The 18,389-nt window shown below is 37.5% G+C and overlaps 1 long non-coding RNA gene across 1 annotated transcript in view; it reads left to right on the forward strand.

Moving 5' to 3' along the window:
• The window catches only part of LOC136858710 (uncharacterized), a 39,621-nt gene that overhangs the window by 14,223 nt on the left and 7,009 nt on the right, over positions 1-18,389 (forward strand). The window contains exon 3 of the long non-coding RNA XR_011018812.1: positions 15,191-15,221. This is a non-coding gene — a long non-coding RNA (uncharacterized lncRNA). The remainder of the gene's footprint in view (positions 1-15,190; positions 15,222-18,389) is intronic.

Genomic DNA, 18,389 nt, shown 5'->3' on the forward strand with positions numbered 1-18,389 from the left:
CCACCTGACCCAGAATCTTGTTCTTCCTGCCAACGTACTTCACTTATACCAACTACATCTAACTTTAGCCTATCCATCTCGCTTTTCAGATTCTGTAACCTACCACAGCAATTCAAACTTCTAACATTCCACGCTCCGACTCGCAGAATGTCAGTATCCATCTTCCTAATGATCGCCTCCTCTCGTGTAGTCCCCACCCGGAGATCCGAATGGGGGACTAGTTTACCTCCGGAATATTTTCGTTAAAAATTAAATAATTGAAGTTCAACCAATTCAATACATAAAGGAAAGAAATGCAGTAATTACATTCTTATTTAAATGGGACCGGTTTCGACCTTAGTCCAGGTCATCGTCAGCCGTAAAAACATGTAGGCGAAATCACACAATGTTTATGAATATTGGAGAACGGTCAAATGCGTCAGTTTCACACTCTGTCAGGCACAAAGTCACAACACTATCAAATAATAACACTATAAATAAATTGAGGTTGCAGACGAATAGATTTGTAGAAGCAAACCGCCAGTTCCCGGTGATCAGCTCGGCACATTCAAGGTCATGCGCTGCGGTCTCGAACGCCAAAGTAGAGTGGAGGATGTCTTGAAGGTCCAATATTTGTCTCGGTTGCGGGAAGTTAAGTACGTATATAAAAAATATACGACGCAAATCAGTATAATTGAATAATCCTCCACTCTACTTTGGCGTTCGAGACCGCAGCGCATGACCTTGAATGTGCCGCGCTGATCACCGGGAACTGGCGGTTTGCTTCTACAAATCTATTCGTCTGCGACTTCAATTTATTTATAGTGTTATTATTTGATAGTGTTGTGACTTTGTGCCTGACAGAGTGTGAAACTGACGCATTTGACCGATCTCCAATATTCATAAACATTGTGTGATTTCGCCTACATGTTTTTACGGCTGACGATGACCTGGACTAAGGTCGAAACCGGTCCCATTTAAATAAGAATGTAATTACTGCATTTCTTTCTTTTATTTATTGAATTGGTTGAACTTCAATTATTTAATTTTTAACGTTAATAATTTCAATACGGAACAATGAAATTTTTATATTTAAATCCGGAATATTTTACCCAGGAGGAAGCCATGATCAGTACACCATTCATACAGAGAGAGCTGCATGTCCTCAGGAGGTAGTTACCGCTGTAGTTTCCCGTTGCTTTCAGCCGTGTAGCAGTATCAACACAGCTAAACCATGTTGAGTATTATTACAATGCCGTATCAGTCAATCATCTAGACTGCCACCCTTGCAGCTTCCGAAAGGCTGCTACCCCCCTTTCGATGGACCATTCGTTAGTCTGGTCTCTCAACAGATACCCATCCGATATGGTTGCACCTGCGGCTCGGCTATCTGCATCATTGGGACACGCAAGCCTCCCATACCACGGCAAGGTCACATGGTTCGCAGAGGAGGGGATTTCCCATATCAGTTCTAATCTGTAGGTCAGCACTGGCGATATTTTGGCATTGAATAAGATCATAGCCGCCTGGAGGGATAGACTGGTTATGTTCTTTATATCATATATTCCTCTTATAGCAGCTGTTACACTTTCCTTTACTGTATCCTGAATGAATTGCGTGTTGTTTGTAGGGTGATTCCTAGATATTTATAGTAGTTTACTGTCTGCAGTTCTTTCCCTCCTAAAGTAATTTTATCCTCTTTTGCTAATCGTCCACCTTTCCGGAACACCATGTATTTTGTTTTGTTAGTAGTTATACTGAAGTCATTTTCTTCTGTCCAGTTATGTAAGTCGTTTAGTGCTTCTTGCAATTCAAGTCTGTTTGAAGGAACCTATGACCATGTCGTCTGCATACATATATAGAGATAACGAATTCGATTTTTCTGAGATCTTCACGATATCTGCGGTGGCAATGTTGAATAGGGTAGGACTGATGGGATCCTCCTGTAGTACCCCATTTGTCTGCAGGATCTCTCTTGAAGTTGTTATTCCGTCCTTTATTTGTGTTCTGTTATAGGTCAGTATATTTCTTACGGCTGTTGTAACTTCATTTCCTCCGTTTGTCATGGATTCCATTTTTGCTACGAGTTTTGTCCTATTCAACAAATCAAAGGCTTTTGTGTAGTCGATGAAGATGGTTCTGAATTTGTCTTTTGGATGTCTGAGCGCTTGGTCGATGTCATTAAGAAGATTATATATGGCCTGTAAAGTGGACCTTCCCTCTCTAAAACTAAATTGTTGGTCTGAAATCAATGGATCTATTGTCTCCATGAGACGTTTTTTGAGTAACTTTGTGTAGACTTTAAATATGTTATTTTCAAGTGCTATACCATGGTAAGAATCTGGATTATTTGTTTCCCCTGATTCCTTGTATAGGACTTTGATTGACGGCTTTTTCCAGCTATCTAGAATTTCTCCTGAGCTGAGGCATTTATTGAATAACTCTGTCCATATTTCCATTAACACTTCTGTTGATTCCTTTAACATCTCACTATAAATCCCATCTGGTCCTGCTGCCTTTTTGTTTTTTGTGTTTCTGATTATTGTTTCAAACTCTTCTGTTGTAATTTGAAAGGTCTTTTCTTCCTCATTCATTGTCCTATTATCTTGTGATTTGTTTGTCTGTCTTTTATTTAAAATTCGAGAGAAGTGGCATTCCCACCTTTCCATTTGGATTTCATCTGGTGTTCTGGTGACCTTTCTTCTGAGTGCTATGTAGGAGTCCTTGCGTGCTTCATCTGCTTCTCTTAGTGCTTCCTTTTCTGTAAATTGTGATTTCTTGCTTTTCTAGAGCATCTTGTATTCCTTTCCCTTCCTAGCATATTCCTCTAGGTCATCTTTTACATTTTTGAGTCTTGCTTTGTGTAGGGCATCTAAATTTTCTCTTCGTGTTGGTAGCACTCAGTGTTAAACCATGGTTTCGATTTCCTTATTATGGCTGGTACCGTTGCTGCAATTATAGCATCTTGAATGGAAGTCATGGTGAGATTGATATCATTGTCTCTTAGGTGTCGCATCGTATTCTCTATAGCTTTTGTATTGTTTTGCAGTACTTATAAGTTTATTTTTCTTGTTGTTTTATGTGAGTCTGCAAGTGACTTTTCATCTATGTTTCTTACAAGTAGAAATCTGGTATGTATGGGGATATGTTAAATGAGTGGTGTGTTCAAGGTATTCCATTTCCTTTTTTGGTTTTTAGCCATGATCTTTTTTCCTCTATAAAAAACTAAGTCTATTGTGCTTGTTCCATTGTATGCTATATAGGTTATATCTTCAGCCTTATTGATGAGTTTAAAACCTTCCTCCTGTAGAATGTTCAGTATAGTTGTTGTTTTGTTATTTGGTTTGGCAATTCTGCAGTTGAAATTTACGTTTTCTTCTGTTCTCACTTGTGATATAGCCCCTAATACCTGCTCCGCTGTGTCTTCTATTGATGTGCCGTATGTAATGTACATCCCCACTACTATAATGTCCATGGATTTTACGATTGTCATATTTTCTTCCTTTACTATCTCTTTAATTTTTCGTATGGTGTGTTTGAACCTCCCTCCGGTCTGCCTAAAGCTTTTATTCTAGCATAAGAGTGTGCTATGTAGAATCCTGTGATGCCAAAAGGCTCTGTCAAAAATGTTTCTGTAGATATTATTACATCTTGTCCTATCCAAATATCATCTGGTGCTGTATTAACAATACTCTTTAACCCTTCCACATTTCAAAGTAGTATGTCCAATGTCTTGCCTGTCGTCTTCTGGAATTCTCTTGGTGTCTTGTCTTTATTGTTTATGAAATCGATAAGAGCGGTAGGTTACTGCATTTGGCTAGAATTCTGGGACAAAGAGTATTTCCCGTTCTTCCATAGCTATGCCTATTTTAAACACTTTGTTTGATCCTCTAGTCAAACTATTGTATTCATGTACATCCACAATCAATTTTCTTCGGTCTCAGAAAAGATCTGCTTACTAACAGAGCAGCCAAATTACTGTTTGCAAGCTTTTCTGATAGAAATGTTGGCTGCTTCAACTCCTTTCTTAAAGACAGAATCCACTGGATGCCCAACATAACAGAAAATAGCAAGAATGTGTTCTATGGTGCAAGATGTTTTGTGTTCCAAGGTACAATAGGATGTAGGTTTCAGCAAGAAAGAGGCTGTAATAAATCACTGTGTACTTTGTGATAAGTAGCTCACTGCAGGTGGCTATACTAACATAAATGAGCTAAATATTTTCATTGAATTATAAAAATGCTACTTTGTCTCTAGACAGCAGTGTTCAACAGTTAGGAAATTTGTTTGGAACGGTAATAGGGAGGTACATTCAGGGAAACGGGGTGGCCTAGGGAGCGGTGATAAGGGAACAGGGAACTGGAAATCAAGTAGGGATGACATAAAATTGTTAGTGTTGAACTGTAGAAGTATTGTAAAGAAAGGAATAGAATTAAGTAATTTAATAGATATATATTTACCAGATATTGTAATAGGAGTTGAATCATGGCTTAGAAATGATATAATGGATGCAGAAATTTTCTCACGGCACTGGAGTGTGTATCGTAGAGATAGGATAGGAAAGGTGGGAGGGGGAGTTTTCATTCTGGTGAAAGAAGAATTTGTAAGCTACGAAAAAGTTAAAGATGAGACACATGAAATTCTAGGTGTAAGGCTCATTTCTAAAGATAATAGGCAACTTGATATGTTTGGAGTGTACAGACCGGGAAAGGGTAACAGACGCAGATTCAGAATTATTTGATAGGATAGTCAGCTATGTGGGAAACGACATGGAAAGAAATGTGATTGTAGCGGGAGATCTGAATTTGCCAGATGTCAATTGGGAAGGAACTGCGAATGACAGGACGCATGACCAACAAATGGCAAATAAGTTAATATGGGAAAGACAGCTGATTCAGAAAGTGATGGAACCAACCAGAGGGAAAAATATCTTGGATGTCGTGCTGATAAAACCAGATGAGCTCTATAGGGAAACTTGAAGTAATAGATAGTATTAGTGATCATGAAGCTGTTTTTGTTGGAGTTAAAAATAAATGTGATAGAAAGGAAGGTCTTAAAAGTAGGACTATCAGGCAGTAGCATATGGCTGATAAAGCAGGCATGAGGCAGTTTCTAAAAAGTAACTATGATCAGTGGAAAACGGTAAATAAAAATGTAAACAGACTCTGGGATGGGTTTAAAAAATTGTTAAGGAATGCGAAAACAGGTTTGTACCTTAAGGGTGGTAAGGAATGGTAAAGACCCACCTTATTATAATACACAAATAAGGAGACTAAGAAGGAGGTACAGACTGGAAAGAAATAGGGTTAGAAATGGCTGTGGAAGTAACGAGAAATTGAAGGAACTTACTAGAAAATTGAATCTAGCAAAGAAGGCAGCTAAGGATAACATGATGTCAAGCATAATTGGCAGTCATACAAATTTTAGTGAAAAATAGAAGGGTATGTATAGGTATTTTAAGGCAGAAACTGGTTCCAAGAAGGACATTCCAGGAATAATTAATGAACAAGGGGAGTGTGTATGTGAGGATCTTCAAAAGGCAGAAGTATTCAGTCAACAGTATGTAAAGATTGTTGGTTACAAGGATAATGTCCAGATAGAGGAGGAGACTAAGGCCAAAGAAGTATTAAAATTTACATATGATAACAATGACATTGACAATAAGATACAAAAGTTGAAAACTAGAAAAGCGGCTGGAATTGATAAGATTTCTGAAGTACTTATTTGATTATTGTTTGGTCAGAGGAGCTATAACAGATGAATGGAGAGTTGCTATAGTAGCCCCTGTGTATAAAGGAAACAGTGATGGACATAAACCTGAAAATTACAGGCCAGTAAGTTTGACATGCATTGTATGTAAGCTTTGGAAAGGCATTCTTTCTGATTATATTAGACATGTTTGTGAAATTAATAACTGGTTCGATAGAAGGCAGTTCAGTTTTAGAAAAGGTTATTCCACTGAAGCTCAACTTGTAGGATTCCAGCAAGATATAGCAGATATCTTGGATTCTGGAGGTCAAATGGACTGTATCGCGATTGACCTGTCTAAAGCATTTGATAGGGTGGATCATGGCAGAGTACTGGCAAAAATGAGTGTAATTGGACTAGACAAAAGAGTGACTGAATGGGTTGCTATATTTCTAGAAAATAGATCTCAGAGAATTAGAGTAGGTGAAGCTTTATCTGTCCCTGTAATAATTAAGGGGGGGAATTCCTCAAGGCAGTATTTTCAACCTTTATGTTTTCTTATATATATAAATGATATGAGTAAAGGAGTGGAATCGGAGGTAAGGCTTTTTGTGGATAATGTTATTCTCTATAGAGTGATAAATAAGTTACAAGATTGTGAGCAACTACAGCGTGACCTCCGAAATTTTGTGAGATGGTCAGCAGGCAATGGTATGTTGATAAACGGGGTTAAAAGTCAGGTTGTGAGTTTCACAAATAGGAAAAGTCCTCTCAGTTTTTATTACTGCATTGATGGGTGAAAGTTCCTTTTGGGGATCATTGTAAGTACCTAGGTGTTAATATAAGAAAAGATCTTCATTGGGGTAATCACATAAATGTGATTGTTAATAAAGGGTACAGATCTCTGCACATGGTTGTGGGGGTATTTTGGGGTTGTAGTAAGAATGTAAAAGAAAGAGCATATAAGTATCTGGTTATACCCCAACTGGAGTATGGTTCCAGTGTATGGGACCCTCACCAGGATTACTTGATTCAAGAACTGGAAAAATACAAAGAAAAGCAGCTCGATTTGTTCTGGGTGATTTCCGACAAAAGAGTAGCGTTACAAAAATGTTGCAATGTTTGGGCTGGGAAGACTCGGGAGAAAGGGGATGAGCTGCTCGATTAAGTGGTATGTTCTGAGCTGTCAGTGGAGAGATTGCGTGGGAGGACATCACTAGACAAATAAGATTTAGTGGTGTCTTTAAAAGTAGGAAAGATCACAATATGAAGATAAAGTTGGAATTTAAGAGGACAAATTGGGGCAAATATTCGTTTATAGGAAGGGGAGTTAGGGGTTGGAATAACTTACCAAGGGAGATGTTCAATAATTTTTCAATTTCTTTGTAATCATTTAAGAAAAGGCTAGGAAAACAACAGATAGGGAATCTGCCACCTGGGCAACTGCCCTAAATGCAGATTGATTGATTGATTGATTGATTGATTGATTGATTGATTGATTGATTGATCGATCGATCAATCTTCAATCTTGATGTGGGAAGTGGTAAAAACAGGATTAGGGTGGGAACATAAAATAAATATAACAACAGGTGGGAACACAGGACAAATACAACAGGAAAAGTCCTCTCAGTTTTAATTACCATATTGATTGGCTGATAACAGCGAGGACCTAAGAAACATCTTCTTTGGTGTAATCAAATTAACAAGGTTACATACCATTTCATACAGTTACGAGGGTATTTAGGGGTAAGGATGTAAAAGAAAGAAAGAAAGAAAGAAGGAAAAAAGAAAGGGGTATATTTGAACTGGAACAGATCCAAGGGGAAGCAACACAATTTATTCTGGTTGATTTTGCAATTAAGGAGTGGAGTTAAGAACATTCTGAAAAGTTTTGGTTTGGTAGACTTGGTCGTAAGGAGATAAGCTGCTCGACTAAGCAGAATCTTCTGAGCTGTCAATTGAGAGGAGGCATGGAATGCATTATTTGCTTGAATGGAGCTTTTGAACATAGGAAAGAACATGATATGATGATAAATATGGAATTCAAGAGATCAGATTTAGCCAAATATTTGTTTATAGGAAGAGAAATTAAGGGTGGGAATATGTATCAATGGAAAGGTTCGATAAATTTCCAACTTCTTTGAAATCATTGATAAAGCAAGGTAAAAACTGTTAGGGAATTTGTGATGATTGTTTTCTTAAGAAATTTAGAGTGATAGATTCTTGTTGCTTTTCACCTCGCAACATTACATCCACATAAGCTGAACTAACTGTGCCGACAGTTGTCTGAAAAAATGAGCCTGAGTAGCCTCAATGCAGTAATAGCAGCACTCCTGCCAACTACTATCTGTCCACTACCTTCCTAAGGGAGTTCAGAGCCACTGGATCGCTTAGGGTTGTCAGGTTATACCGCCAAATACTCGGCTCTCTATAAACAATCAGTAAAGAGGAACGAAGGTATTAGAAAAAAGTAAGGGAATGGCCAGAAACAGTGAGAAAGTATGTCGTATCTAATACCGGTGGAAAGGAATAAGAATTGATCGCAAATATAAAGATTGGACTTTCCACCTAATCAATACTGTTTATTATAAGGTACTTAGAACACTTTTACATTGCAGTACTGGTTTCCACCCTATGTGTGGGTCCATCTTCAGCGGTTGAAGAAGCTTGGTCTTACTAAAAATAACATGTAATATTAAAACACTACTTATTCTAATTTTAAATGTCATTGATGAATTGTTGTGTTAAAAATGTGCTTGGAAGAGAGATTTAAAAGTCTTAAATTGTTCATCAGTTCATTACAATGTCACTGATCTTGATGTCCAATTACACACTCATACATTTGATTTCAGTATTACAATGTTGATACAAGTTTTAAAACATCTTGTTTCTAAGTTAAATGGTACTATGTTTTATGAAACTTGTGTTAGTAGAAAGTCTATTTTCTAAACATTTAGTTATAAAATATCACATGTCTTGATGTGCTTGTACAATAAAACTGGTGCAAGTCTTGTAATTTGAGCAAATAAATTTAAATCTTCTTGTAGTTTGCTCAGATTCAAGTTGTCTGAGTTTGATGTCTCATTATCTAAAGTCAGAATATTCCCTTTTTTCCTGTTATTTCATTAAGATTAAAATTTGGGTTGGCATATTGATCCATATTGATTTAAAATTCCTCAAATGTATTGAGCAAAGGGCTCTTAGAATTTCCAAATCATATTTGATATTAGAAAATTTAAGTTTGTAATCTTCTTTTTGTTCTCCTGTGGATGAAAAATGATTGTGTTTTATAGCGTTTACATGTCCATTATACCGGACAAAGAAGCTCTTGCCAGTGTCCCCGATATAACTGGCCTCACAATTATTGCATTTCATTTGGTATACTCCCGAGTAGTTGAACTTGTTTTCGTTAACGGATTTAGTATTATGCAGGATAGTGGCATTATTGCACAAAGTTTAAAGGCTATTCTTAAATTACACCTTTTAAAGCTGATAGTTGTGTGGTGGATATTGGCATTGTTAAAAGTGAAAATCACAAAGTCTTTCTTTGATTTGTTTTCTTAGATTAATTTTGATTTTGGCTGATGTTTTATTTTTGGATGATTTTGTTGATTGAATCTTTGTTGTATCCGTTTTGTTTAGCTATTTTATGGATTAATTTAATTCTTATTTTTAGGCCTCTGTGGGATAAGGGTATATTAAAGGCTGTGTATGTCATGCTATAGTAGGCTGCATTTTTATGGGCATTGGGATGAGTGGAATCTTGCTTTATTATGTTTGATGTTTGTGTAGGTTTTCTGTATATTTTATATGTTAGGTAATCTTCATGCCTGGTGACATATATGCCTAGATAATTTAAAGTATGGTCTCTTTCGGCCTCCATTGTAAATTTTATGAGAGGGTCCAGTTTGTTTATCTGTTCTAGTACGTTATTCTCATCTGTGAATCCGTCTATTACAACAAAATATTGTCCACGAACCTACACCAAAAGAAAATATTCTCAATATTACTGATCTTTGAGTGTCCTCGATGGGCATTATAAATTTCAGCTAATATACAAGAGGCCAGTGACCCCATAGGGAGGCTCTGTTGTTTGTATATAGTATCATGAAATCTGAAATAATTGTTACTGAGAGCAAATTCTAGCAGATTTGCAAATTCCTCTATTTCTAAAACGCTTAAGCCACTACTAGTTTTATTGTTTTTTTGTATTGATATATTGGGGTGCATATTAATAATATTGTATTATAATAAATTGGGGTATTTTTCAATTTTCAATTCTTTTATGACTTTGAAAAATTCAAATGAGTACGAATTGCCCCTTTTTTCTTTTTCTTTTTTTTTTTTTTTTTTTGCAAAAATACATAGTGCTACTTAAGCAAGTGTTTGAATGAAGTGTGAAATTTTGTATGCTGGACTTGATCTACAATTTATAATGGGCCTCATAAGAACATTTTCCTTGTGAATTTTAGGATATAATTTGGCTGTCCGTAATCTGAGATTCATTATGGTTAATTTTGAGATTTTATGTTTGTTTAGAAGGAAATGGGTGCTTTTAAGTAGTATTTTTAGATTTTTCTGGATTTTGGTGGTTGGATCTTTTTGATTTATTTGAAGTGTGTCATCAAGGAAGCATTGTATGGTTTTAGTTATGTACTCATTTTTATCAATAATGACAGTAGTGTTACGTTTATCTGCTTTTGTTATAAATTTGTTGTTACTAATTTTGTCTTTAAGTTTGTTAAGTTATGTGCCATCGATGGCATTTTGGTTATTGTTGTTATTGTTGAGTTTGTTAATTTTTTTTTCTTTCTGCTATTTGTTTTACGTCGCACCGACACAGATAGGTCTTATGGCGATGACGATACAGGAAAGGCCTAGGAATGGGAAGGAAGCGGCCGTGGCCTTAATTAAGGTCCAGCCCCAGCATTTGCCTGGTATGAAAATGGGAAACCACGGAAAACCATCTTCAGGACTGCCAACAGTGGGATTCGAACCTACTATCTCCTGGATGTGAGCTCACAGCTCCGCGCCCCTAACCGCATGGCCAGCTCGCCCGGTAATTGTTAATGTATTGTGGAAATCTTTTTTTGACATTGTATCTAATTTCATTATGTAGATCGGGCCTCTCCTGTGAACCATGTGATCTTACCACGGTGGGGAGGCTTGCATGTCCCCAATGAAGCAGATAGCCGAGTCACAGGTGCAAACATATCGGATGGGTATCTGTTGAGAGACCAGAATAAGGAATGGTTCATCAAAACGGGGGGGGGGGGGGTAGCAAACTTTTGAAGTCGCAAGGGCAGCAGTCTAGATGATTGACTGATATGACCTTAAGATTGACTGATATGACCTTGTAATAATACTCAGCATGACTTAGCTGTGTTGATACTGCTACACGGCTGAAAGCAATGGGAAACTACAGCCGTTACTAACTCCCGAGGACATGCAGCACTCTCTGTATGAATGATGTACTGATGATGGCTTCCTCCCAGGTAAAATATTCCAGAGGTAAACTAGTCCTCCATTCGGATCTCCGGGTGGGGACTACACGAGAGGAAGCGATCATTAGGAAGATGGATACTGACATTCTACGAGTCGGAGCGTGGAATGTTAGAAGTTTGAATCGTTGTGGTAGGTTACAGAATCTGAAAAGGGAGATGGATAGACTAAAGTTAGATGTAGTTGGTATACGAGAAGTGCGTTGGCAGGAAGAACAGGATTTTTGGTCAGGCGACTACCAAATTATCAACACAAAATCAAACAGGGGAAATGCAGGAGATGGTTTAATAATCAATAAGAAAATAGGGCAGTGGGTAAGCTACCACGACCAGCATAGTGAAAGAATTATTGTTGTTAAGATAGACACCAAACCAATGCCCACCACAACAGTGCAGGTCTATATGCCTACTAATTCACTGGATGATGAGGAAATCGAAAGAAAGTATGAAGAGATAGAAGATTTAGTACAATATGTAAAAGGTGACGAGAATCTAATTGTGATGGGAGACTGGAATGCAGTGGTAGGCCAAGGAAGAGAAGGTAATACGGTAGGAGAATTTGGATTGGGACAAAGGAACAAAAGAGGAAGTCAGCTGGTTGAATTCTGTACTGATCATAATTTAGTCCTTGCCAATACTTGGTTCAAACACCACAAATGACGGCTGTATATGTGGATGAGACCTGGAGACACTGGAAGGTACCAAATAGACTTCATTATGATTAGGCAGAGATTCAGAAACCAGGATTTGTATTGCAAAACTTTCCCAGGAGCAGACGCGGACTCTGACTACAACTTGTTGGCCATGAAATGCCATCTGAAGTTGAAGAAATTGAAGAAAGGGAAGAATGCAAAAAGACGGGATCTAGAGAAGTTGTAAGAAAAGAGTGTGAGGGATTGTTTCAAGGAACATGTTGCACAAAGGCTAAATGAGAAGACTGAAAAAAAAAAAAAACCAATAGAGGAAGTGAGGACAGTCATGAAAAGTGAAGTCATTAGGGCTGATGAAGAAATATTAGGAAGGAAGAAAAGATCAGCCAAGAAACAGTGGATAACTCAGGAGATACTAGACCTGATTGATGAATGACGAGAATACAAGAATGCTAGAAATGAAGAGGGCAGAAAAGAATACAGGTGATTAAAGAATCAAGTGGATAAAAAGTGCAAGTTAGCTAAGGAAGAATGGCTGAAGGAGAAGTGCAAGGATGTCGAAGGTTGTATGGTCCTGGGAAAGGTAGATGTTGCATACAGGAAAATCAAGGAAACCTTTGGAGAAAGGAAATCTAGGTGTATGAATATTAAGAGCTCCGATGGAAAGCCACTTCTAGGGAAAGAAGACAAAGCAGAAAGATGGTGGGAGCATATCTAACAGTTGTATCACGATAAAGAAGTAAATGATGGGGTTCTGGATCATTAAGAGGCTTTTGATATTGATGAAATGAGAGACCTAATTTTGAGGTCAGAGTTTGACAGAGCTTTGAGCGACCTACATAGGAATAAGACACCTGGAATTGATGACATTCCCTCTGAATTACAGACTGCCTTAGGAGAAACCAGGGTGGCAAGGTTATTCCATTTATTGTGTAAGATGTATGAGACAGGAGAGGTCCTATCCGATTTTCGACAGAATGTTGTTATACCTATTTCCAAGAAAGCTGGTGCTGACAGATGTGAAAACTGCCGCACCATTAATTTAGTATCTCATGCCTGCAAAATTTTAACACATAATATTTACAGAAGAATGGAAAAACAAATTGAAGCTGAGTTGGGAGAAGATCAATTTGGCTTCAGAAGAAATGTAGGAACATGTTAAGCAATCCTGACTTTATGTCTGATCTTTGAGGATAGAATCAAGTCGGACAAGCCCATGTACATGGCACACATAGAAATAGAAAAGGCATTCGATAATATTGATTGGACCAAGATATTTAAGATTCTGAAGGTGATTGGGATCAGATACTGAGAACAAAGAATTATCTACAATCTGTATAAAAATCAGTTCGCAGTGATAAGAATCGAGGGCTTTGAAAAAGAAGCAGCAATTCAGAAAGGAGTAAGGCAATGCTGCAGTTCCTCTTCAATGTTTACGTTGAACAGGCAGAAAAGAAAATCAAAGAGGAAAGGGAATCACAATCCAAGGAGAGGAAATCAAAACCTTGAGATTTGCCGATGATATTGTTATTTTATCTGAGACTGCAGAAGATCTCCAGAAGCTGCTGAATGGTATGGACGAAGTCTTGGGTAAGGAGTACAAGATGAAAATAAATAAGTCCAAAAAAAAGTAAGTAATGGAGTGCAGTCGAAGGAAGGCAAATGATGCAGGAAATATTAGATTAGGAAATGAAGTCTTAAAGGAAGTAGATGAATATTTTTATTTGGGTAGTAAAATAACTTACAATGGCAGAAGTAAGGAGGACATAAAATGCAGACTAGCACAAGCAAGGAAGAGCTTTCTTAAAAGAAGGAATTTGCTCACTTCAAACATTGATAAAGGAATTCAAAAGATGTTTTTGAAGACTTTCTTGTGGAGCGTGGCATTGTACGGAAGTGTAACATGGACAATAGCTAGCTCAGAAAGAAAGAGAATAGAAACTTTTGAAATGTGGTGTTACAGAAGAATGCTGAAGGTGAGATGGATAGATCAAATCACAAATGAAGAGATACTGAATCGTATTGATGAGATGAGATTGATTTGGCTAAATTTGACAAGAAGAAGCTATAGAATGATAGGACACATCTTAAGACACCTAGGACTTATTCAGTTGGTTTTTGAAGGAAGTGTAGGTGGTAAGAACAATAGGGGTGGACCAAGGTATGAATATGACAAGCAGATTAGAGCAGATGTAGGATGCAATAGTTACGTAGAAATGAAAAGTTAGGACAGGATAGGGTGGCATGGAAAACTGCATCAAATCAGTCCATGGACTGTTGACTCAAACACACAGATTGGATGGAATTTTGTTTAGAGCATTTTTGGTCTGTGAAATAATAGTGGTGATATTTTGGAAAATTGAGGTGTTTTTCCAAATGTGTTATGACCCGTTGCTCAATGTATTGGTTTCTTTTTTGTTAGTCTGTTGAGTTTTTCCATGAGCGGATGGAATATGTGCTTACTGTCTTCATTTCTTTTAATGGGGGATTTTCTGTTGGGGACTTTCTTGTTTATATTGGGTTTGTGAACATCTCAGTGCATTAAACTTTTTGTTTAATATATTCTGTTCACGGATTGCTAAATTTATTGGTCTATCTTAAGTAAGTTGTTGAAAATTGTCCCAATAGTTTTGGGGAAAGTCATAGGATGCTTTAAGATGTGTTTCGTAGAGTTTTGTATTGAGAAATTGTTTCTTCCTATGGAGGATTTTTATCTGGCCTCTTCACCTATTTTGTTGGTCTTTTTCTATGTGTCATATGTTTGAGTGGTATTCCTGTGTCTATTATAATGTATTTTGTGAAAATAAGATGTTAGATCATTCAATACGCATTTTCTTGGAAAAGTACCATGTTTTTTATTATCCTTACATTCTGATAACCATAAGCTGTGTGTTTTGCCTGGTTCTCTGTAATATCATAATATGTTAACAAGCACATTTTAACACAACAATTCATTAGTGTAACTTAGAATTAGTTATTTAAAATTAGAATAAGTGGTGTTTTAATATTATATGTTATATTTAAAAAGATCAAGATTCTTCAGCAGCTGAGGATGACCCACACACAGGGTCAAAACCGGTACTGCAGTGTAAAAATGTTCTGAGTACCTTATAATAAACAGTATTGATTAGGTAGAAAGTCCTCTTGTGATCAATGGAATTATACGAAAGATGAAGTTAATAGATTAAGGAACAAGAATTGACGATCTCCAAACTGTATTATATGGTATCAGCTAGAGCATTTGGCCTTAACCCTCAGACAAAATGCAGAATAAATCAAGTAACTCCAAAGACCCCACAAATTCACATCATCATGAATTTCTTCCAGTGAGCTCATACTGTGTATAATTAAATTTAAATTTTTCTCTTTCAGGACTATACAGATCCCACTAATAACATTAGAGGTAAGTAACATCTAATTACAGAATGACTAGTGGCTTGACTAAGACTAAAAATGAAACTGACGATGAACGAAGCATAAAAAAGTAATGGAAAACATACTGAACTCCACAAGACATTTTATTCCCTTTAAACTTACATTTCCGTTCTGACTATATATTGTAGATGTAATTTTTGGACCTTGGGAATTGCACTATCATAATCTTCTTGTGCTCTCTTGTAACAGTTTTTTTTTTTTTTTTTTTTGCTAGGGGCTTTACGTCAAGTCATGTTTTAGTAACTTTAATAATGTAGGCTACAGTTCATTGCAAATTATTGCGTCTGACTATTCTATTCATAGCCTGATTTTAGTATTTCATTGTCAACTATGATTCTTGTGCAATAACCTTCAGTTCTGGGGAAATGGCCATGATATGATGAATTTATAATTTTAATTTTTACATCCCTTGCAGCTTTACTTCTACTCAATCCCACATATAACTGACCATGGCTGTAAACACACCGAGATAAGTAAATTCCTATTTTGACAGAGCTTTGAAACAGTGCTTTGTTAATGGTCATTAAGAAAGCAAGATGTAATGGGAACTTATCGCTCTCAAATGTGATTTTATTTGACGTAAATAAATATCAAATGAGAACATGTTCACTTTCTTGTGTAAACTACTTTATTCTCACTGTAAGTCACAACACACAATTACACATAATAGCAAGTGACACTAGAAAAACTTATCAGTGGAGTACCCTGAAGTCGATTCTGACAAGTGCAGTTATCAACAAAACTGATTCGCTCACTATAACACACTCTCTTGAACTGAATGACTCACTGACTGACAGCTCGATATATATATTGTTCGATCAACCACCTAGAATATTATCGATTTCTGAAAGGGTTCTTACAACACTCTAAATGGAACACACTCAAAACATCGATCGACCAGCTAGTCGAATGGAGTACTCCAGTAATGGATCCAGCTCAAACTTTTGGTTACTGTTTACCAATACATATGGAGATCTCTCCAACATTCTTAATGTCTCTACATGTATCTAGCAACCTCCATGAAAATGAAAATGAAAAACCTACAACCTGTTTTCCAGTCAGTGACCGGGTCAGGGATGTAAGGAATGAAACATATGTAGGCTGTTATTACAATGGAGCAACCTCCATATGTACCAAATTATAGCAGAATACACCTAATATACGAATATTTCCTGTATGTTCCTTACTCTAGGTCTTGAATTATATACTGGTGTCCTTATATCTATGTCTTAGTCTCTTATACTCCAAGGTAGGTAGCGGTGTGGGCCGATGACCTTTGATGTTAGGCCCCTTAAAACAACAAACATCATCGTCATCATCAGGTATCAGTGTGTACTGATCCTTCATGAAGTCTGCATTCTTCTGGGGTCCTGTAGAGACTGTCGACTTCTCTGTCTCTTCGCCTTCTTGTAGGGGTCAAGCTAACACCTTCAAATTTGACTGACATATGCACCTTCGTCGGCGGTGTAGTCTTCAGGAGAGAAACACAAGTTCTCAACTTCTTATCCACCTCAAAAGGCCCAAGCCACTTTGGAGCTATGCCAGCATGGAAATTCTGAAGTTTGTTGCCGAGGGGATGGATTCGATGAAGAACAAGTGTTTTAGGTCTGAACTCCCTTTCTTCCGATGTATCGTTGTTCTCAGGTTCTCTCCTTGGACGCTCTTCAGCTTGGCGGTCCACCTGTTGAATCTGCCGCTGGTTCCACACATGCCATGTATCAGGATCCTCTGGTTCCTCTCTTTGTCCATGGATGAATTTCCAGTCACCAGTTCTCTTCATTGGACGTCCAAGGAAATGTTCTGCAGGTGGGAAACCTGTGATGCGATTAACCAACTGTCTGATGGCCTGAAGGTACACATGTAGGTGTTGGTCTCGCTTGGTATGTTCTCTGTCGACCAAGTGAATCTGAAACATGTTCTTTAGCTCCTGGTTTCTCCGTTCGGTGGGATTCGCCTGCGGATTGTAGATTGGTGTAGTCCAGTTTTCAATTCCCCATGTGACGGACTCAAGGCGATACCGCACGCTATCTAGTTGCAGTTATTGTAACGTCTATGTATGTGTTTATGTAGAGTCTGAGTGTGGGGGATTGTTAATAAAAGGAGACTAGCTTGTAATAAACACGGTGTTGTTACTCCACAATTTTGGTGCCGATACCCGGGAAAATATTGAGAGTTCACACGAACAATGAATACTATCTGCTTCCGAAACATATTTGGTCGTTTCTGTGAGGAGAATGCAGTGATGTTAAGTTCACTTATTAAGGATTATTGAAAAGGGTAAATCACTAACTTCACGTCATCACGTTTAACCTCAACACGATGGATAAGTACAAGCTTCACCCTCTTTCTTAGTCAAATATAATACTTACTGGCATCCAAGTAGGGCTTGGCTCAATAGTTGTTTTTCCCTCTAGTACCGTAATGATTGGTTTAGGTACGCGTTTAGTTGTATGAATGCTCGAACCCATCATTTGATTTCGAAGGCGCCATTTTGTGACAGAGAAGACTTGACACTACAAATCCACGCTGGTCTTGACTGGTGCTGCCATCTGTCACTTCTCTAGGAACTAAACCTAATACGAAGATTCGTTATTTCTACTCTAAATTACGTACAAACGAGAATCCAGCGTCAACATGACTGAAATTGGAGGACATCTTTCGAAATAAAAACGTAAACGGATAACTCATCGAGCAAATGCCACACACTTCATAAATCAAATAAACACGTTCGATCATTCCACACCTGTTGATGAAATCGAGCATTTCAGTGAACGTTTACACGAGGCTTTGGACAACTTACTCGCCTTAGATGATTCCATTCAAGATCTGCTCGATGACGTAGAATACAATGCAAATACAATAGCACGTGAAGAATACACAGACAAAAGCAAACAAGCTATTAGAAGGGCAAGACATCTTCTGGAGCAAAGTCAAGTTGGAAATAGCATGAATGTCACCACCCAATCTTCTACAAATCCAACGGTTCACAAAATTGTCCCAGAAGTCAGGTTACCAACAATAAAACTACAATCTTTTACGGGAAAGATCAAGGAATGGTCCCGGTTTTGGGAACAATTTTTGAGGCATCCATAGACAGAAATCTGTCAGTCTCTGCCATAAATACAGTAAACACATC

Source organism: Anabrus simplex, chromosome 1 (assembly GCF_040414725.1).
Source record: "Anabrus simplex isolate iqAnaSimp1 chromosome 1, ASM4041472v1, whole genome shotgun sequence".
Classification (NCBI taxonomy): domain Eukaryota; kingdom Metazoa; phylum Arthropoda; class Insecta; order Orthoptera; family Tettigoniidae; genus Anabrus; species Anabrus simplex.